Source organism: Giraffa tippelskirchi, chromosome 4 (assembly GCF_054371585.1).
Source record: "Giraffa tippelskirchi isolate mGirTip1 chromosome 4, T2T-mGirTip1v1.2.pri, whole genome shotgun sequence".
Taxonomy (NCBI): Eukaryota; Metazoa; Chordata; class Mammalia; order Artiodactyla; family Giraffidae; genus Giraffa; species Giraffa tippelskirchi.
The window spans coordinates 53,526,927-53,550,318 of NC_137278.1; the positions used below are offsets into that span (position 1 = coordinate 53,526,927).

Sequence of the window (23,392 nt, forward strand, 5' to 3'; positions counted from 1 at the left end):
AGGTATTCTTAGGGAAATATAGGCCTTAGAATTTCAAGATTGAAAAACTCAGATTGATCAAAATTATGTTTAGAGCAAGTTTCAGGATTTGCATTACTAATTATAATGTAATTTGAGGTTGAGTCCAAGAATATATTGTGTCCAAGGATTCTGTATTCTAAAATCACAAAACCAATAGGAAATATACTGTATTTTCTTCACTTACTGTGTACTAGTGTTGGACAGTTTGAAATAATAAGGTACATAGGCTCATAGAAATATTTAGAAGCTGTGCCTATTCCCCCTCCCCCACTTTTTTTTACTTAATGGAAACATTCTTGTCTTGTAATTTAAAATAAGTTGTAATTAAAGTGATAATCAGATTTTAATTTGGGATGTAAAGTTTATCTTAGACTGAAGTCGTGTGTACGTTGACCACCTTCAGGACAAAATGAAAGTGAGCAATGGCTGTAGGCTCTCTTACTCAGAAGGACTGGGAGAGTTAAAGTTACAGAATCATAGCAATGGAAGAAGGGTGTTTGAGACCCATTCTCCTTGCTTCAAGAAAATATCCGGCTAGTTGCAGACTGAGTTTTGTAATTGAATGGTGTCCTGGGAAAATTCCTTTACCCTCAGTAATCCTTTAGAGAAATTAACATCCCACAGTGTGAACATTCTTGAATGTAACACAAATTCTGTACTTTAAGCCTGTTTTCCCCTGTTGGGTCCTGTGGAAAGACATGTGGTCATGAAACTTACATTTACCTTTTAGTTACTTGAATATTACTGAACCCCTCAGCACAGGAGTAGCACACCTTTCCTGTAACTTAGAGCATGCCAGATGTTTCTAAAAAAGGAACATTTTTACCATACATCAGTTGAAGATTTATAGTACAGTATTTGTCAAATGATTACTTTTTAAGGGTCTAGCTAATGGCCTAAGGCAGGAGTGACAGTCTCCTTAAGAATCACATTTAATTCATTAGATATATGGTGTGTGGAATCTTCGTTGGGGCTGCCAGTTATTTTCATTGGTTAGAATTTAACCTATCAACAAATGTAGAGATTGACACCCTTGGTATTGTAGTTCTTTTCTCATCCTTTCTTCTTTGGACCAAACTAATCCCATTTCTTTAGTGGTAGGATTTTTGAGCTCTTTTAATCATCTGTCCACCTCCAAATTCTCTGTAGTTCCCTTTTCCTTTCAGTAGTATGACCTAGAACTGGCTGTAGTAGTCTGGGAAGAAATCTGAACTGTGCTGCCCGCCTATAATGTGCTTGCACTGTGCTTCCATTTCAGTGCGTTCCGTATGCCAGTGCTTTGTTACTTTGTCTTGGGCCCACCCTCATGAGTTGCACTATATTGTATGTAATGATGTAACTTTGGACAACAGAACCCCAAGGTGGACATCTGTCAAGCTTTAGTCTATACCTTGCAAAGCAGTGGACTACCTCAGAGAAACGAGGTGCAACTGGAAGCACAGAGAAATGTTCTAGGCATGTTCTAGGGGTCAGCATGCTTTTCTTCTGTGAAGGGCTGGGGAGTAAATATCATAGGCTTGGCAAGCCTATGCCCCCTCTGCCGTTGTAGTGTAAAAGCAGACAACATGTAATGAATGAGCACAGCCGTGTTCCAATGAAAACTTTCTTTATGGACTGACATTGAATTTCATATAATTTTTATGATTCTTTCTTTTTACCATTTAAAAATGTAAAAACCATTCTTAGCTTGAGGGCTGCACAACACTGGAGGTGGCCACATTTGGCCCATTTTGGCCTGCATGCTATCTATCATTTGCCTACTTTAGCTCTAGACTTTAGTTTTAGAGTTGATTGAACTGGAATTGTGGAGAGTCCAGAAAGGGCCCACTCTGCTTGGTATTCCATCATTTCCTTTGGGGTATGGGGAGTGAGTCCATGGTCTGAGCTGGTTGTGTACCTGTTTCCAGCAGCACTATATAGATTGTGATCAAAGTTATTGTTCCTGCGGCAGGAGAAGCAGACTCCCCACCCACCTTTCCAGACACTGCCGGAGTGGAGTTGGTGGTACTCTACATTGTCTCCTGCTTGCCAGTCGTGACTTTCACAGCCAGAATTCCAGGGCCTTTTAAAATTCACTTTGTAACGCTCTTGTCACATCAACAAACATTTTACAATGTCAGTTCCTAGTCACTTTATGTTCACCCTACCAGCACCATCTAGTTCCATGTTATACACGGTGAAACCCATCATTTTCTATTTCGTTGGTAAAAGTTTTTGTTTTTTTTTTAATGTTTCACTACATGCTTTCTTCTTCGATACATTTAGAGTATAAATATGTTACTCAGAGCTTAAAATCCATTTAATAGCTTTGCAAATGTTTTAAAAAACATATATCAAATTACTCAGTGCTTGTTAGCTAAAATGAAATTATAAATGTTCTTGCATAAAGTGGAGACTAATTGATTACCTAGTTAGGAATATGTTTTATTACCTTAAATCATTCACCCTTTTTACATTTGCTTCTATGTATAAGGCCCTGGGCTAGGTACCAAGGATGAATGAAGCAGAGACAGCTCCTCACCTTAAGTCTAGTGGGGAAGATGGAAGATGCATGTGTGCACAGCTTCTGCAGCACAGTGTGAGACATGCCATAAGGAAGGGATAAACAAATTGATGACAATATAATTATCAACTTTTTTCTTACTAATTTTGCCCAATTTCAGAGAGGGAATCTATTGTGATTTCTAACTACTTTTTCTTGAGTGCCTCCTAGCTTTTTTGTGGGCTACTCTTCATTTTGGATAAAATCATTTGAGCTTTCAAATAGAGTTCCTATTTGAACTAATCTCTACTTGATTTATATTTCCCCTAAGTTTTTGAAGATTTCCATATGTAAGCAATGATAGTGAATAAATGGGCAAGTGATCCTAAAATGTTATTCTCAAAAGCATCTGAGACTGTTTATTTTCAGAATTTTAAGTACAACAATAGGTAGGTCATTACTCTGGTTCTTGAAAGGTGTACCATTTTTTGAAGTTGTATCACTTTTTTGTTAGATTTCTCTTCTCTAGGAGTGCTATCTAATGTTATAAATGAACATGCAGACAGTCCCAGAGGGACTTGCAATAATTTTGCTTTCAGAATTTGGGGACTAGAAAGCCAGGATTGGCAATTAGCATGGGATTTTTAACGTGGTGACTTTTGCCTTCCTGTGGCAAAGTAAATTCACTCCCACTGAAAAGTTCTTTGCTATCATGTCGGACAACTTACTTCACTAAGTGATCTGTTAAAAAGATTATGACATTCTTACCTGACTTTAAATTTCAGTGAATCATTTATTACATTTACTTTGACTTTCCATAAAGGATAGAACATAAATATTTTAATTTCTGGAGTCTTTGATTCCATGATTTTGTATAAAGTTGATTTTGAAGTCCATTCTCCTCATCTGTTGATGTCCATGTGTAAGTTAAAATACAACACAATATAATTTTCTTGTTTTATATTAGAAACTTAATTTGAAAAGAATTTCTGTTAGTCTTAGAATTTTAAGAGTTTATTAACAGCAGTCTTGTTTAAAGATTGAAAACTTTCACAGTGAAAATTAGGAAACTTCTGATGTGAAGTGACCAAATTCCTTCACATCAGGTTTGCAACATTTCAAAAAAGAAATCCATGTCCTTATGAGTCATAACTTAATTTTCAAAACATCAGCTTTATAACATCTAACATATATATTTGCTGAGGTTTGGATTTTTTTAGAGTGGAGGTTCCAAAAATTGTTTTTAGTGAAGATTAAGGTATCATTTAGGATATATTATCCTAAAAATAGTATGTTTTTAATTTCATAAGTACTGCTGTCGGGCTTCTTTCATGAATACGGAAACATTTCCTACCCTTCATACTCATAAAATTTTTTTTTTTTTCATACTCATAAAATTTAAAAGTAGTGCCATTCGTAATTAAAATCTTTGTTGATGAAAGTTTAATTTCACATTAATTTTAGCATTGTGCTAGGAGCCATGATGTTTTTCTTTTCCTTAAAATGGTATGTATACTTTTTAGCCACTGATAGACAGTCCGTGGGGTTGCAAAGAGTCGGACACGAGTGAGCAACTAACACACACACACATACTTTTTAGCCACTAAAGTTATTCATTAAAATTGAGGAAAGAACCTGTAAGAGATATATAGATTAGAGCATTTTTTAAAATGTAATTTTTATATATTATCTGTGTCCTTACTGATGATGGAGATGTTGGATAAGGCAGAAGGTTTCCAGAGGAACACATTGCCTATGTTCCATGGGAAGGAAGTGAGTGTTTTGCATGAAAAGAGGGTTTGGGCGAGGGTGAGGACAAGAGACCAGGAGGGTGGTGGCAGAAGAAAGTTAGGCAGGGTTTCACGAAGCTTGGGAAGGATCTGTACCCACGGAAAGTCAGAAACAGAAAACTCTCATGCCTGATGAACTGGGTACCAGGAGGTAAAAACAGGGTCCTGTGAAACTAGCAAGAGATGAATTGCTTGTTAGGCACCTTCCCGGGTGCCATCCTTGCTGCTTTTCTAACTGCCCTCCCACATGTTTGTGAATCCATGTTTTTAACTGTCTCTCTGAATAGTACCAAAGCAGAGTGTGGGTCCATCCTGTTCACGTACATGGTCTGTTTATCTCTTCAGGGCCATGGTACCAACCAGCAGTCCAGCAGACTTGGCCAGTAGCCACAAGAGGTATCAGGGAGAAAATATGGATGGATTCTTGCAAATCCATCACTGCTGTGAGAAAAATCCAACTGAAGTCAATCACAGGAGTGGGTCAGTCAAGTCACCTTCAGCTTGGAGGGACAGACATTAAGTGGGTGAAGCCTCTTGACATCATGACTAATTAGGTTTGCACATTTTCTTCTGCTGGAATGTGTACGTGTGTATATTTTCCTTCTCTTGCCAGTAGTCAGTGCCACTGTCATGAACTTCAGATTTTTCTGTAGTCAGAGGATCTTCATTCAGAGAGCCACTTTAGAGTGGCTTGATGAGTTGACCATTAGAACAGTTGCAGGTATATTAGACTGTAATTTTTGGTTTTGACTTCTTTTTCCTTTGTTCCCTAGGACTCTGTCACCCTCCCCACCCACCCAGCAAAGATAAGTCCTTCCAATAGCACTCGTGCATCATTCTCCAGGCACTTTTTTATGCTGTAATTGTTCACTTGTCTGGCTGCCCCACATAGGTTTAGTGTTATACTTACACCTTTGTATGCTACCACCTAGCATAGTGTCTGGCCTTTGGGAGGCCCAGTGAACATTTGCGGGTGACTGTTAGAGATGTTTAATACTTGTCTTAAAAAATGGTAGGACTCGAAAGTGCATCCCTGCTTTTATATGGGGGAGCTGGTTAGAAGGGAAAGTAATTATAGGAAAGAGAACTTAGAACTTTCATAAAAGTAAGAGGGAATGAGTAAACTCTGTGTACATAGAAAGAAAATAACTTAGGGTAGCTGACTCCTTGGGGAATGGCCTGGGACTAGACACCAAGGTGCTGTTTTGTTCTCTCTCTGGCTCTGGTTTCAGATGAACTGGCTGTGAAGATCTGCATGTTAATTGCGCTGTGTGTGAGTTTCCTGCTTCATTCAGTCTTTCATTCAGAGAATATTTATGGCTACCTACTCAAGTACCACTCGAAGTCATCTCCAGAGCTGGCCGCGAGTTGTTGACCCTTGCTGCAGGATGATAATATTCAGTGGGTTAGAAACACATGTTGGGGAATTAAATTCTTTCCTGTTGCATAGGTTGTGGCTCTTTTCCAGTGTGCTCGAATTAGTCCTTGAAGTTCATATTTTATGACAGGGTAATTAAATCATGTAAGTGTTTTAATGTTTTGGCAATATTTGCGCCCCCCTCCTTTTTTTTTAAACATTATTTTCATTCAAGCTTCACAATCACTTCTAATTCTGCCCAGCAGTACATTTCTTTCTCTAACAATATTATCCTTAAACTGAAGGTCTCAACACACGTCTGCACATGTTATCTTTTTGATACTTAGCAAAGAGAGCTCAAGGTATTAAACTTTTTATATTCCGTATAGTGGTTTTTTTTTTTTTTTTGTGGCGTCCTTATGGTTATATAGCAACTGTTGGAGTGAGTAACTGGACCCTACTTCCTTCTGGTATTCTTCCTCAACCAGCATTCTCGTTTGGTGTCCTCTGGTATTGTAGAGTTTTGACAGTGAGTGCAAGGAAATGAGAAACTTTCTAAATCAGGAGTTAAAGACACTGAAATAAAATGGGCAGGGATTATATAAAGGAGCTGTTAGAAGTGTGTCCCTTCTCTGTAAGAATGAAATACATGCTGGGAGGTCGGGGGTGGTGGGAACCAGGTAGTTTTCATAGTCAGAGATCATGTTCATTCTTATTAACACTGCTAGCAATTCTAATACAGTTAATTGCAATTTGAAATGAATTTCATGTGTTTGTATAGCTACAGATATGAATATACATAGTAGTCACTGAGAACTTCCCTGGTGGCCCAGTCGTAAAGAATCCACCTGCCAGTGGAGGAGACACTGGTTTGATTCCTGGGTGGGGAAGATCCCCTGAACAAGGAAATGGCAACCCCCTCCAGTATTCTTGCCTGGGAAATCCCACGGACAGAGGAACCTGGTGGGCTACAGTCCTTGGGGGGTCTCAAAACAGTCAGACACAACTTAGCGACTAAACACACATGGACAGTAGTCACTGAGGTGGAACTGATCTTCTTTCCCCTGGGAAAAATGGTGATTAGAACCTCAGGTTACAGTGGATGAGCATCTGGCCTGAGGTGATCCTGTATTAGGCCAGGATCAAAGAGCTTCACGCCATGTCAGACATACTGTATATCTGCATGCTTATTCATTGCTCCCTATCATTTTCTGCAAGCTTTTTAGAAACTACCCAAAGGGAAGAAGAGATAGTAAATCTTCTTGCAGAATTGGGCTGCATGATCACATTGTCTAATAGAAATCTAGTTTCAAGTCACATGTAATTTGAAATTCTCTGGGAGCTACAGTAACAAAACTAAGATGGTGAAATTAATTTTAATAATTTAATGCTTTAACTCAGTATATACAAAATAACAGTTCAGCATGTAACCGATACACAAATTGTTTATGAGGTATTTTTACGTTCTTTTTTCTTTACAACACTAAAAATCTAGGTTATATTCCACACTGAAACTTCTTAATTCAGATGCTCAATTTCCATAAAAAAAATTACTTGGTCTTAGCTGAGAAACACTTTAGACTTCCAGACACATTGGAAGTCTGCTAATTCATATTTTGATCATAATACTGTCTCTTTTTGTAAGTACATGTTGATGCAGTATTGCCATCTACTTAATTGTCCATTCATGACCTTTCTTGATTTCTGTTTCCTGAATTTCTCTCCTAAGAAGTTAGATTTTACCCTATTTTTTGACCTTAAAATTATTTTTAACCTACTTTAGCTACATAAAACCATCAGAGTAGAAACCCACTTTACTAACAGCTACAAATGTATATAAATTCTAATTCCTCTGAGGGCTGTTCAGATTGATGAGGTGTAAGTAATGGCTTTGGGGTGGTTTTAATGTGAGTTTGGGGGGTTATTTTGAAGTCCCTGGAGTTGACAGATGTAGACTTTGCAAAAAATTGTTGCTAGTCCATTTCAAGTTTTATTATGGTGAATTCATCATTTGGAGAAAATGAACTCTAGGCTTGGTCATTTATTGTGCATGTATTTTGCTGGGCTTCCTGGTGGTTTAGATGGTAAAGAATCCACCTGCAATGCAGGAGACACAGGTTCATTTCCTGGTTCAGGAAGATCTCCTGGAGAAGGGAATGGCTACCCACTCTGGTATTCTTGCCTGGGAAATCCCATGGACAGAGGAGCCTGGCGGGCTACAGCCCATAGGGTCTTAAAGAGTTGGATATGACTCAAGTGACTTATGCCAAGGATGTATGGCCTGTGACTTGGCCCACTGCCTGTCTTGGTAAATAAACTTTTATTGGAGCATAGCCACATCTTCTCGTTTCCATATTCTCAAAGTTGCTTTGTGCTACATTGCAGAGTTGAGGAGTTATGACAGAGAAAGCTGAACATATTTACTCTCTGGCTCTTGACAGAAAAAGTTTGTGAATCTCTGAAAAAGACCATAAAAGAATAAATAGGTAGTAGAGTGTTAGAAGGTGACAACTGTTACAAGAACCCATACTGCAGACTGGGAATAGAGAATGGAGGCCTCCTTTAGATAACGATGGTCAGGGAGGGCTTTTCTGAAGATGGAACTTTGAAAGAAAGAACTTGAATTAAGGGAAGGATGTGAAAAGGAGGATCAGCAAGTCCAGAGGCCCGGAGACTTGGAATGTTCTGGAAACAGCACTGAACTCCCTGTGGATGGAGGACCGTGGTTGAGGGGGAAGAGGTAGGAAATGAAGTTGGCGTAACTAGTCCAGACACAGCATACTCTGTATTGTGGCCTGCGGTGAGGATGTTTGATTGTGAGTGCTTGGAGAAATACGCTATAGAAGCCCTTCTTTAGAGGGATCTTTTTGGCTTACATGGCAGAGACTGGAAGCTAAACACCTGATGTAGCCATTCCAGCATCTCTAAGAAACACTGCTTTATGAACTCTCCCCAACACTCTTTACTTCAGGGATGGCCACCAAGTAAGAAAATGGCAGAGAGTAGACTGCAGAGCTGAGAAAACAAGAGCATGTTAGAGGTCTATGGGACAGTACTGAGAAGACCAGGGTTTCTAGAACAGGAGACGCCCATATGTAAGTCTTGACTTCTGAGTCAGTGCGAGAAATTTGTTTTCTGTTAAAGAAGGATGCAACTGCTGTTTTGGCCTCTTTCCAAGGGTCGCTGTGGAGATGAAATACCAGGGCATGTAGGGATATTTTCTAAGTTGGATGAAGCACTGCATAAATATAAGATGATGGTAGTTTTTTATTTTGGGAGATAAGATTAGAAATGAAGACTGGAGCAAGGTAAATAGGGAAGGATTTGATTGCGACACTAAGGTCAGTCTTTCCCTTTTTCCATAGAGATTATGGGATGGAAAAGGGGTCAAAGTTTGAAGCAAAGAAAGAGTGTGATGATTAAGTTTCAGGAAGATTAGTGTGGTAGTGTGTGTGGAGTAGGTTGGTGCTTGTGGCAGAAACCATTCAGAGACTGTTTGGTGACATGAGCTTGAAGTTGAAAGGACTTGACTTTGTCAATGATGGTAGGAACAAAAAGAAAAAACAGCAACACGATTTGAGATAAAGTCTCATTGCAAGAGAGCAAGGACTAAAGTATAATTTCACGATGACCAGTCAACATGCTGGAAGAATAGCAGGTTCTTAATATTATTTAGGGAAGAGAGGAAGGGAGAGGTGGAGAAAAAAGTAATTTTTAGCTTTTGACATTTTGGATTTAAGGTGATGGTAGACCATTAGGTAGGCTCTCCTGGTGGCTCAGATGGTAAAGAATCTGCCTGCAATGCAGGAGACCCTGGTTCAAACCCTGGGTCAGGAAGATGCCCTGAGAAGGTAAGGCCATTAGGGTGAAATCAGGAGTTGAGAAACACTGCACTGGGGCTCAGAAGAGAGAAATCTTGGTTAGAAAAAAGAATCTTATAGCCCCCTACATTGAAGTCTGGGGGTAGGCTAGATTTCTGAGGAAGAAAGTATCTTGAGAAGAGACGCTCAGAGAGTGAGCACAAGGTTGTTATGACCCTCTCACCCTCCCCTTAAGGTGTAATTGCACTTATCATGCAAGTATTGACTTACTCCTTTAGATCTAGGCTTTTTTGAATAGGGATGAGAGGTAGCATAGAAGGGGAGGTGGAAAGGGGAGAAACTACTGCTAAGCAAACATCTGTGCTGTAGTAATAGTAATATTTATGGAGTGCTTACCATCTGCAAGGCCCTGTGCTCAACATTTCACAGGTACCAACTCATTTAATTCTCACAACAGTTCTATAAGATGTATATTATTAAAATTATCCCAGTGTAATGAATGAGGAAATTGAAGCACTGAGAAGTTCTTCATCACACAATCTGTAATGGAGTCGGAATTCAAATCCAGGCCTGGTTTCTCAACATTGTTGTTCAGTAGCTAAGTCATGTCCGACTCTTTGCAACCCCATGGACTGCAGCATGCCAGGTTTCCCTGCCCTTCACCATCTCCCAGAGTTTACTCAAACTCATGTCCATTGAGTCAGAGATACCATCTAACCATCTTATCCTCTGTCATCGCCTTCTTCTCCTACTCTCAGTCTTTCCCAGCATCAAGGTCTTTTAAGCTGCACTCTGTACCAGGCATTTTATAGACTGGTTCCTACAGCAGGGATCTCAGTTATAAGGCTTAGTAAAATTTCAAAACAATCCAGCAAGATATGTTACCACATTCTACAGATTTGGAATTTGAGTCTAAGTAAGAGAGGTTGACACAACTGAAGCAACTGAGCATGCACACATGCAAGAAAGGTTAGGTTATTTGTCGTAGGTCATGCAGGGCTCAGTGGTAAAGACTCTGCCTGCCAGTGCAGGAGATGCAGGTTCCTGGAGGAGGAAATGACAACTTACTCCAGTATTCTTGCTGGGAAATCCTATGGACTGAGGAGCCTGGCAGGCTACAGTCCTTGGGACTGCAAAGAGTCAGACACATCTGAGCAACTGAGTGCATACACGTGCCAGGCAGTAAGTGGTAAAGCCAGGACTTGAACTGAGTTCTGTCACATCCAAACATCTGTGATTGTTTTATTTCATTCAAGTCAGTACACTTTCTATGCAGGACTAGATAGCAAGTATGACTTTGCAGGCCATATGCTCCTGACTGCAACCACTCTACTCTGCTCTCCTGATTTGAAAGCAGCCTTAAGACTAAACGTAAACAGATAAGCTTGGCTATGATCCAATAAATCTTTATTTGTGGATACTGAGATTTGAATTTCATATATTTTTCAGGCATCACTGAATATTCCTTTTAAAATTTTCTTCTCTAAACATTTTTAAATGCAAAAACTGTTCTTAGCTCACAGGTTGGACAAAAACAGATGGTAAGCCAGGTTTAGCCCATGGCCCATGGTTTTCTGACTTCTACTTTCATCCATTCATTTAATAAATATTCACTGAAGACCTTCTCTATGTGGAGTCATTGTGTTGGGACTTGGGACAAAACACAAGGGAATTCCAATTCCAGCTTTCTAAGATGAGACATGTAATTTGAATACAAAGTGTGAACTATAACGTATAGTTCATCGTAGTATGAACTGTAATAAATTTATACTTGCAAGGTACAGTGAAGGAATCTATATGGGAGGGTGCTCAGTTTCATGGGTGAATTCATGAACACATCCCAAAAGGAGTTATGTGTTTGAGTTGTCTCTGATGTTGGGGAGAGTATCCCATGAATAGAGAGATGAGCAGAAAGGATTTTCCTTTGAGGGGAAACCATAAGAAATTTAACATTATTGTAGCAAAAATGGAGGGGCTGATGCCAGGAAATGAACCTTGTCAATAGGGTAGATAAATGGGAGTGAGTTTTTAAGAAATTTCAAACCAGTATGATTTTTGTGTTCTAGAAAGAGATGCTCTGAAGGATGGATTTGCAGAGGGCAGGGTGGGGAGACGAACAGGTAAGTTACCACTAGAGAATTGCTGTAGTGAGTGCAAATTGGATCACAAAGAATTAGACATGACTGAGCGACTGGGCACGCATGTGCACACATGCAAGTAGGAGACCTGTTTGGGGAACAGTGAGGCGTGGGGATTTTGGAATAGTGAAGTGTCTAGGAAAACTCAGGGTTTGGGCTTGATTAGTTGGGCAGTGCCGTTTATCAGAATGCATGCTTTAAGGGTCAAGGTTGGAAGCAAGGAAAAGTGAAGTGGCTTCCATTTTTAGCATGTTTTATTTGTGGTACCTGTGGGACATCGGGTAGAGATATCCAAGGACAGCTGAGCATGTGGATCTGGAATTCAGGTGGAATAAGTCTGGGCCAACATAAATCCATAGTAGTAAGAGTTGATTGTTCAGGGATGGTTAGAACCTATAGATTACAATGGGGAGACTGATCATTAAATTTAAGGAGCAGGAGAGACTGGCTGAAGAGAATACCTGGAGAGTAGAAGGAGAATCAGGAGAGAGTATTGTCATTGAAACTTAGGAAGGTGATTTTTCTGGAAGGAGGATGTGGTCAGTGTTGCTGCAGAAAGGTCAAGAAGATAAGAAGTGAGTGTTCTTTGGCTGTGGCTATTGGAGTGAGGAGGGTTGTAGAACTTAATGAGCATAGGCTAGAACCCAGATTGCAGTGTATTCAATTCCAAATGAACATGAGAAACTGGGAACACTGTTACAGATTTAGCTGTGAGGGAAAGGAGAGGTGTGCCACTCAAGGGTAGATGCTGCAGACTGATACTGAAGACTGGGAAAAGTCGTTCCCTCAATAAATAATGTGCCAGGTACTGGTGTTGAAACTGGAGCTAGAGTAATGAAAGGTAAGAGGAAGTTCTTATTGTAGAGCTTACATTTTAATGGGGAGGGGGTAGAGAAAAGGAACATATAATTTAATTTTGGTTAGTGATAAATATTCTGAAGAAAATAAAGCCTACAGGAGGATTAAGGATTGACTATGATGGGAGGTGAATGGATGATCTGTGGGTTTATTTTTAAAAGCTTGGTCAAGAAAGCCTTCCACAAGAGGTAATACCTCCTAAGCAGAGACTTCAGGTATAAAAGCTCTGGGGTCAGAATAAATCAGGTTATGTGAGGAACAGAGTGGCTGGAGCTGACTCATTGAGGAGGAGGGCAAATGAGGTACAGGTGGGGCTTTGTAGGAGACGGTGGGGCACTGGGGTTTAGTCCTCTGAACGTAGAGCTAACAAGATACGTGCCAGCCCACTGTGTGAGAGGAGGGCCACTTACTGAGATGCAGAGGGGAGGTGCATATTTGGAGGCAGAAGTCAAGAGTTCGTTTTCAGACATGTTAGGTAAGAGATGTCTGTTAGATGTTCAAGTGAAGATGTGTGATGAATAAACTGGAGCAACTTGAGTGAGTGAACAAACACACTCTCAGCAATATCATTCAGTTTAGTTCAGTCGCTCAGTCGTGTCCAACTCTTTGCAACCCCATGAATCACAGCATGCCAGGCCTCCCTGTCCATCACCAACTCCTGGGGTTGAGAGAGATGGCCATCCAGCCATCTCATCCTCTGTCGTCCCCTTCTCCTCCTGCCCCCAATCCTTCCCAGCATCAGGGTCTTTTCCAGTGAGTCAACTCTTCGCATGAGGTGGCCAAAGTATTGGAGTTTCAGCTTCAACATCAGTCCTTCCAATGAACACCCAGGACTGATCTCCTTTAGGATGGACTGGTTGGATCTTGCAGTCCAAGGGACTCTCAAGAGTCTTCTCCAACACCACAGTTCAAAAGCAGCAATTCTTTGGTGCTCAGCTTTCTTCACAGTCCAACTCTCACATCCATACATGACTACTGGAAAAACCATAGCCTTGACTAGACGGACCTTTGTTGACAAAGTAATGTCTCTGCTTTTTAATATGCTGTCTAGGTTGGTCATAACTTTCCTTCCAAGGAGGAAGCATCATTTAATTTCATGTCTGCAATCACCATCTGCAGTGATGTTGGAGCCCGAAAAGATAAAGTCTGACACTGTTTCCACTGTTTCCCCATCTATTTCCCATGAAGTGATGGGACCAGATGCCATGATCTTAGTTTTCTGAACGTTGAGCTTTAAGCCAACTTTTTCAGTCTCCTCTCTCACTTTCATCAAGAGGCTTTTTAGTTCCTCTTCACTTTCTGCCATAAGGGTGGTGTCATCTGCATATCTGAAGTTATTGATATTTTTCCCGGCAATCTTGATTCCAGCCTGTTCTTCTTCCAGCCCAGCGTTTCTCATGATGTACTCTGCATAGAAGTTAAATAAGCAGGGTGACAATATACAGCCTTGACGTACTCCTTTTCCTATTTGGAACCAGTCTGTTGTTCCGTGTCCAGTTCTAACTGTTGCTTCCTGACCTGCATACAGGTTTCTCAAGAGACAGGTCAGTTGGTCTGGTATTCCCATCTCTTTCAGAATATCATTAGGGATCTTAAAATCAAGACTTGATGTCATTCTGCTGCCCTTCTTTCTAGTTTACTGTGGCTTGAGTCCCCAAACCTTTTATTAGGTAAATGTCTGTGTGGGGGCCTGTGAACCTTGTTTTCCTCACCAAAGTGCCATGAGAGAGGGAACACGGAGGTGGCAAGCCCAGCGAGTCTCCTGCGCCAGTGTTGCAGTGGTACCGGTCCAGACCAGGAGAGCTCAGTGTGGGAATTAGGCCAGTTTGGCAGCTGGATAATGAATTAATTTATTTTAGTCTTTTTCTCTCCAATAAAATCAAGAGAGGATAGAATAATAGACCTTTTGGTCCAGAAGGAAATCAACCTCCTTTTTTTTTCTTTTCCAAATAAAATTGCAGTCTAGAAAGGCTGAGTCATACTATTTGAGATCACAGGGCTAAAATTCAGATCTCATGACTCTTATTCCAGACTCCTTTTGTACTGTCTATACTGCTGAAATGAAATTACCCCAAACTTTAGGATCGGAGGGTTTGTTAGTTTATAGATACTTGGAGGCTAGATTTCTTCAGTGGATAAAATTTTCTGTTTACTCAAGTGTTTTCTAAGATGCTGAATAGTAAATTTATCAGTGGGACTTCGGAGCCAGACTGCTGGTGTTCAGACCCAGTCTGGTCACTTACTTTACAAACTGTGACCATGAGTAAGTTGTTTACCTCTGTGTATATCATTTCATGACGAAGGCGTAATGCTAAGGTGGTTGTATTTGATGGTTTTTATATATAAGATGTTTATAATAGTGCCAGACATATGGCAAGCATTCATTGGGCCATCATTATCATTTTCATCTTGGATATACAGAACAGTTGTCTACCACACTTTTAAGTTCTGTGCATATAATTTGAGTGTTAATGTTATACAGAATATATGAGAAGATGCAGGAAGTAAGGTAAGATCAAGTATATAAGGTAAAATATTGTCCCTGCCCTCAAGGAATTTGCATTATAATGGAGGAAGAAGTCTTACACAATCCGGGAGGCATTGTCTATTTAAAATGATTGGACAATGAAAGCTATGAATGGTCTCTTATCTTCTAGCATTCTGTGAATCTGAGTATTCAGAGGAAGGCAGAGGGACTAAGGAGAAGAGGTTTGAGCAAGTTTTGTGGGTGAGGGATTTGTCTGGGTAGAGTAGAAGCAGACATTCTAGACCAATAGGATGGGCAGAAATGAGTATTTAATAAGGCCAAGGTAGGTAAGCACCGGGGAGAATTTTTCAACAGTAAACAGTTTTGCTAGAGAAAAGGCCCGTGAGAGATAATAGTGATTAGGGTACATTGAGGATATATATACCAAAACCATGCATACCAAACTTAACTCTTTTTTGCTTGGGCTTCTAAATTGGTATATCAAAATGTCACCATAGGCCCTGTCTTTCACTCAGGTGTATAAAGACTGTCATTGTCATTGTGGACAGGATATTTGATATATTAGAAGATGATGTCAGAGGAGTGCATCACTGATGGAGTAGCTCACAGAGTGTTGATCCGTAAGTTAGTGGCAACCTGAAGTAAAGAGGGGCTTCCCTGGTGGCTCATCTGGTTAAGAGTCTGCCTGCAATGCAGGAGACCCAGGTTCGATCCCTGGGTCGGAAAATCCCCTGGAGAAGGGAATGGCTACCCATTCCAGTATCCTTGCCTGGAGAATTCCGTAAACAGAGGATCCTGGTGGGCTACCATCCATGGGTTCACAAAGAGTTGGACATAACTGAGCAACTAGCACTTTGAATTTTTCAGAGTAAAGGGAGGATTGGAGATGATTTCTGTGTATCTTTTCTGTTTTGAGTTTTTTTTTTAATTGAGGTTTAACTCATTGGTAATGTATCCCCTGTTCTATTTCCCAGTTTCAGCACATTAGCATTTTGCCATTTTTATATCAGTTTCCTCGGAGAAGGCAATGGCACCCCACTCCAGTACTCTTGCCTGGAAAATCCCATGGATGGAGGAGCCTGGTAGGCTACAGTCCATGGGGTCGCACAGAGTCGGACACGACTGAAGCGACTTAGCAGCAGCAGCAGCATATCAGTTTCCTACTCACTTCCTTTAGGAGGGTTTGAACATTTTTAAAGCAGATCTGAGACCTGTGTTTTATTTTACCCACAGATGTTTCAGTATTTATCCCTAGTTGCTAGGGATGCACTACATAGGCACACAGGTGCCACCACATCATTGTCACTCCTTAAAGAGTTAGTAATTCTTTTATATTATATAATACCCGATCATTCAGTTTTCCCAGTTGTCTCAGAAATGAGTTAGTTTGTTAAAATCAGTATCCAAAAAAGGTCTACATAGTTACATTTGGCTGTTATGTCCTTCAAAATCTCTTTATAACTGTCCTTCCCCCCTTTAAAAAGGCTGTTTATTTGTTGAAGAAACTGAATCATTTCTTTATGGTATTTCCTACATTCTGGTTTGCATTTTTATGATGTCATATTAGCATATTTTTTCATTCCCCATACTTCTTTTAAGTGGTCATCATATCTAGAGGGTTGATTCAGATGTTTGCTTCATAGAATATTTTATAGGTGCTGATTATTTTATAATACTTATTACCATATCCTATTAAGATGACCATAATGACTGGTTGTCTCAGTGGCTTCAAATGTCACATGTCCCTCCATTTGCAGTTACTAATGTAAGCTGGTTACATAGTGGTTGCAGGGTGTTGATTTTTCCATTTTTATTTTTCCTGTGTTTATTCATTGTAATTTATAAAGAACGCTGATTCACATACTTTCAAGAAATCACTATAGGACTTCCTTGATGGTCCAGTGGCTAAGACTCCACATTCCCAATACAGGGGGCCTGGATTCAGTCTCTCGTTGGGGACCTAGAACCCGCATGTCACAGCTAAGCCCTGGTCCAGCCAAATAAATAAAATAAACATTTTAAAAAAAGTAAATAAAAACCATCAATGAGTAAAGTTGTTTAAAAATCACTGTAATGCCTCGTAAAGGAGAAATGAAGTAATTTATAGTAAAATGTTTTTCAAGATGTAAATTCTCAGACATAATTGAATTACAGGAGATAAAGAAGAGGTCAGATACTTGTACCTACATATGACTCACTGAAATGTGCGTGTATGTGTGTGTGTTAGTCGCTCAGTTATGTCCAACTCTTTGCAATCCCATGGACTTTTAGCCCTCAGCCAGGCTCCTCTGTCCATGGAATTCTCCAGGCAGGAATACTGGAGTGGATTGCCATTCCCTTCTCCAGAGAACTCACTGAATACCTAGCTTCAAATGCTGATCCATAGTAGACATGTTGTGTTCCAGATTCACGTTCAACAATGTTGCCATCAGTGTTTCTTTTGAACAACTCTTGGTGTCAAGTTTTAAACAGTTTTCCCAAACAGTTGTATTACTGGTGATTTCAGTGTGTGTATTAAAAATCTTAGAAAAGATACTTTGTAAAATTCAGTTAGCTTCTAAGTTGGGTCACACTCAGTACACTGAGTGTCATTGGTTGAATCATCTGCCTCCTTGTTTCTTGTTTCTGTTTATTAATAAACTTTTTATTTTGTAGTAATTTTAGATTTAGAGAAAAGTTGCAAAGATAGATCCCATGTGTGCTTCACACAGTTTCCCCAAGTGTTGGTGTGTCACCTTGACACATTGTTGTCCTAAGAAACCAACATTGGTATATTGTTACTCTGGAAACTATAGACTTAGTCAAATTTTACCAGTTTTTCCGCTTATATCCCTTTCATGTTGTGGATCCAGTCCAGAATGCAACGTTTCTCTTTGTGTCTCTTGGTTTGGACTTGAGTCTCTCTGTGGAAAGCAGTGGGCTCCTTCTCTGCACTGGATCTGTACAGAGCCAGCATATCCTCTCCACACTGCCTGCACTTTGCTCTTCTGCCCACTAGTTTCTAGACCTTTCATCGTTTTGTCAATCTACTGTATTTGTTTCTCCTTTTATTTTTAATGTATTGGGCTGCATCGTGTCTTAGTTGTGGCACCCAGGGTCTTCCTTGCAGCCTGTAGAATCTTTTGTTGTGTGCGGACTCAATAGTTGCCCCAGGACATGTGCAATCTTAGTTCCCTGACCACGGGTTGAACCCTTGTACCCTGCATCGGAAGGTGGATTCTTAACCCCGGGACACCAGGGAAGTCCTCTCAGTTTAAAACAGGACACCAAGAACTGAGTGCAGTTCTTCACATGTGGTCTGACAGGAGCAAAATGTTGTGGAAATGCTGCAGTTGTGTATCTCACATGGCTGTTAGTGTAGCCTAAGCCTGTTTGTTTATTTCCTGCCTGTTTCTTTTTTTTTCTTAAAGCAACTGCATCCCGTACTGATCTAATACTGAAGTCGAAGATCTGCTTAGTTAATTCACCCAGAGTTTGTTTTTGTTTTTATATCATATGAATTGCTCTTTAATCCAACAACAAGACTTTATGTGAATCCCTTTAAAAATTCATCTCATTTGTTTTGGCACACCCATTCACCTCTTTGCATTTCTATTCTGTCCTCCAATGTTTTAACAGTTTCTTTTATGCAAAGCTTGTCAGTATGCTTTCTGTCATTTTCTAAAATGCTAATAAAAATATCTCATAGAGCAGGGTCAAGTCCAGGACCTTACCATGGCACAAGATGGCAAGTGAAAAGAAGTTATAGCAAGCATTTGACTGTATGAGGAAGCTAAAAAGTGCTGTTACCATAGAGTGAAGGCCTTGATTCAGTCTTCCATGTCAACTGGGGTGGTGTCTAAGCTAGAGAACTCTTGCAGAATGGGAGCAAATGAATTTTTGGAGGGCCAGTTTTACCTTTGGAGAAGCCAGCTGTGATTCATAAGATTGTTAGCTTAGCTTTCATTTAACTGAACATGCCTGCTACTTCTACTTTAAGATTGCACGAGCCTTTCTTGAATTAGGCCTTTTTATGAATGAAATTGAAAATTTTGGAGGGCTTTAGAAGCACTTTTTTTGAATTACCAAGGATGTATTTGAATGATACTTTTCAGTAGAGCCCAAGTCATATATCATTTCCCATATTTCTTTTTTGTTTTTCATGTTGGTCTTTTTCTTAATCTTTAAGAGCCCATTGTTTGTTGTATCTGTTGGCAGATTATCTTGCTCCATCTGTTGTAGTTGACTTTTTTCTGGCTCTTTTTCATTGTTGAAGTTTTGTACTTACCTATTATCAAATTTACATTGTGCTTCTTTGCCCCGTTTATGGTTTCAAGTGTTCCCTGCATTGCTTAGAAAGTTCTCACACACCAAGAGGTAAAAGAAAAGATCCTCTTACAGTTTCTTCTAAGAAGTTTGTAGCTTTTTCAAAAAATTGAAACATATTTGCCATTTTTAAGATATACACCAACCAGTCAGTCCTTTTCTTTGAGAAAGGAATTTTTATGCATGTGTGAGAAATGTGCCATGCATTCAGAAGTATGCAGTATGTCTGTATTCACTAAAAAGACAATAAATAATATCTATGTATATTAAAACATAGACCATCTCACAGAAATGTCCATAACCACTTATGCCTTCGCCTTGATCATCCTCTTGCCTTCCTCTTTAGTTTTACTCCCAGTAAATCTCTTCCTATCTGAGCAGCGTAGTCTTTAGTTATGAAGCACAGAGTAACAGATTCAGAGTGCACTGTGTGAGGAAAGGGCAGTTTGCACCGTTGGACACAAGCTCGTAGGAGAGCAGAAGCTGAGCTCCATCTGCCTTCCGCCTCCCTGGGAGCTTCCTAGAGACCCTTTGCAGAAGTCAACTGGGCGAAGTCTTGAGTGAGCCTTGAAAGCTCAAGACTACCACACGGGGGATTTGCCTGGGCCTTCATGTGGACCAGGATGGATCTCCAGCAGATACGTGGTCAGAGGACAGCTGCTCCCCTTGGTCAACCCCCAGCTCTCAGGAGCAGGTCAGAGCAGAATTGTGGGGGTGAAGCGAGGGTCCTCAGCTGAACCTCCCTCCTGAAGGGGAGAGCAGGAACGTCATCAGCCAAGTCCAGGGGAGCAGCGGAGCCTGGACCAGACTCCCCAGGCATCCTCTGTCCTCATGTCAAAAAGCAAAAGTGTATGATTGTCTCTCTCTCTGTGTAGTTGATTCTTGTTATTCTTGGTCATTGTATTCTCTAAAGTTGCCATGAACACTGAATTAGCAAATACTGAACCAGAGATTCTAATGGCAGTATACAACTGGGTTCCTGTGAGCCTTTGGTCACACTTTCATCAACATATCAATACATAACCTTGTTTTCTGTTGAAAGACACCTTATTTATTTATTTATTCTTTATTTTTTTTGTTTTTTTATTTTTTATTATCTTCTCTTGAAAGACACCATATTTAATGTACAGTTGATTCTTAAACATAGAAGTCATAGCTAACAGCACTGTACCTCATGGCTAAACAGTTTATCTAACACATGTTGTCATGTGGCATTTAGTGGCACTTAGAAACACTAGACAGCACTTCAGTGCTTCATCTGGGGCCATTTTAAACAGTGCAGTCACCTATAAACAGTACAAAAAGTTGAAATGCATGACAGTACATAGACCATGAAAAGGATGTTTATTTGCAGGATGAATTGAAACAGGAAGGCAGAGCAGCCGCTTGTCTGAGCTCAGCTAGGAATGTGCCAATTGGTAACTCAGATGTGCACAAGTGACTGTGAAAGCACTGCAGGTATTGCTTTGTATGTATGCATGTTTATATATATATACACACAAAGCAGGGAAAATTATTCCAGGGTGTTAAATGTCAGGATAGTAGCTTGGGGTGGTTACTAGAGGGGGCATGAGAGAGACTTGTTCTGTTTCTTGATCTGGGTGTTGGTTACACAGGTTATGTTCAGTCTGTGAAAACCAAACTGTGTGTTTATGATTTGTGTGCTTTTCTAAATGGTGTTTCACTTCAGTAAACAGCGTAAAACAAACAATACTCTGGCCCCAGGATCTGGGTGATGACCACTCAGTGTGCATGGCTCTTGAGTGTTAGCACTCCAGTGTGGACAAGTTGTCCTCAGCTGCAGCATGGCTGTCATTCTGGGGGTTCCCACTTTACCATCTTCCTGGTGATTTTAGCTGCTTCTCTCTTATTTTGGATTTCCTGTTTTCCTAGATTCGATCTCCTCATTATTTCCTCCTCTCACTCTTCATTGTTTCTCAAGAAGGGTTCACTGGGAATAATTTTTTTTAAACTTAACATTTGCTAACACTTCATATTTGAATGACAACTTTCCAGAGTGTATAATTTTAATGTGGAAGTTCTTTCCTTTGGAAGTTTGATGACATTAGTGCATTACCTTTTACAGTCCAGTGTTCCTGTTGCACGTATCTGATTCTTGATCGTGTGTGACCTCTAGTCACTCCTTCCTCATTAGTGTCTTCGTTTTGTTCAGCTAAATACTCAGGAGTGGAATTGCTGAATTGTATGATAGTTCTAATTTTAATTTTTTGAGGAATTTCCGTACTGTTTTCCATAGTGGCTGCACCAATTTACATTCTTACCAACAGTACATGAGAATTCACTTTTCTCCCCATCCTCACCAGGACTTATTATTTGCTGTTTGTTTTTTTATTTAATAATAGCCATAGTGACAGGTTTGAGGTGATCTCATTATGGTTTTGATTTCCATCTCTCTGATGATTAGCGATTTGAGTGTTTTTCTTCATGTCCCTGTTGGTCATCGGTATATCTTCTTTGGGAAAATGTCTATGCAAGTTTCAACCAGGCTTTTTTTTTTAAATAATGTTTTGATGTTGAGCTGTATGAGTTTTTGGTGTATTTTGGATACTAACCCTTTATTGAATATGTCATTTGCAAATATCTTCTCCCATTCCCTAGGCAGCTTTTTTGTTTTAGTGATATTGAAAGAAAGTGAAGTTGCTCAGTCGTATCCAACTCTTTGCGACCCCATGGGCTGTAGCCTACCAGGCTTTTCCATCCATGGGATTTTCCAGGCAAGAGTACTGGAGTGGGTTGCCATTTTCTTCTGGAGTGGGTTGCCATTTTCTTCTCCAAGAGATCTTCCTGACCCAGGAATTGAACCCGGGTCTCCTGTATTATAGGTAGACGCTTTACCATCTGAGCCACCAGGGAAGTCCAGTGATATTGATACTTTTCTTTGTTGTGCAGAAAAGCTTTTTAATTTAGCATAGTCCCATTTGTTTACTTTTGCATTTGTTTTCTCCTGCTTGATGAGACATATCCAAAGAAATAAGATTAAGACCAATGTCAAAGAGCTTACTGCCTGTGTTTTCTTGTAGAAGTTTTATGGCTTCAGGTCTTACATTTAAGTCTAATCCATTTTGAATTTATTTCTGTGTATAGTGTGAGAAAGTAGTTTAATTCTTTTGCATGTAACTGTCCAGTTTTCCCAACAGCATTTATTGAAGAAGCTGTCTTTTCTCCATTGTGTATCTTTGCCTGCTTTGTCATAGATTAATTTCCTGTATTTGTGTGGGCTCATTTCTGGGCTCTCTATTCTGTTGCATTGATCTTTGTGTCTGTTTTTTGTGCTAGTACCATACTGTTTTGATTACTGTGGGTTGTTAGTATAGTCTGAAGTCAGGGAGCATGATTCATCCAGTTCTTTTCTCTCTCGAATTGTTTTGGTTATTCAGGGTAGTTTGTGTTTACATATAAATTTTAGAATTATTTTCAGTAGGTCTGTAGAAAATGCCAATGGTGTTTTGATAGGGAATAAATCAAATCTGTAGATTGCCTTAGGTAATGTGGTCATTTTAGCGATATTAACTTTTCCAGCCTATAAACACAGTATATCTTTCCATCTGTTTTTGGTGTCTTGAGTTTATTCCATCAGCATGTAACAGTTTTCTGAGTACATGTCTTCTACCTCTTTAGTTAGAGTGATTCCTCTGTATTCTTTTAGATGTGATTTAAAGTAACATTGTATTCTTAATTTCTGTTTCTGATGATTGTTAGTGTATAGAAATGCCAGAGATTTTTTTTTTTTGTATCCTGCAACTTTACAGATTCATTGATGAGTTGTAGTAGTTTTTCAGTGGTGTCTTTAGGATCTTCTGTGTATAGTATCATGTCATCTTCAAGGAGTGACAGTTTTACTTCTTCCTTTCCAATTTGGATTCCTTTTTTAAAAATTATTTATTTATTCATGGCTGTGCTGGGTCTTTGTTGCTGTGTGTGAACTCTTCTCCAGTTGCAGTGCACAGGTTTCTCATTGTGGTGGCTTCTTGTGTTATGGAGCACAGGCTCTAGGCATGGGGCTTTCAGTGATTGCAGCATGTGGGCTCAGTAGTTGCAGCTCCCAAGCTCTAGAGCACAGGTTCAGTAGTTGTGGTGCATGGGCTTAGTTGCTCCTCAACATGTGGAATCT

The 23,392-nt window shown here is 39.9% G+C and overlaps 1 protein-coding gene across 3 annotated transcripts in view; it reads left to right on the forward strand.

Annotated features, from left to right (window-relative positions):
• KCMF1 (potassium channel modulatory factor 1) overlaps window positions 1-23,392 on the forward strand; it is a 79,411-nt gene that overhangs the window by 1,557 nt on the left and 54,462 nt on the right. The window lies entirely within an intron of this gene.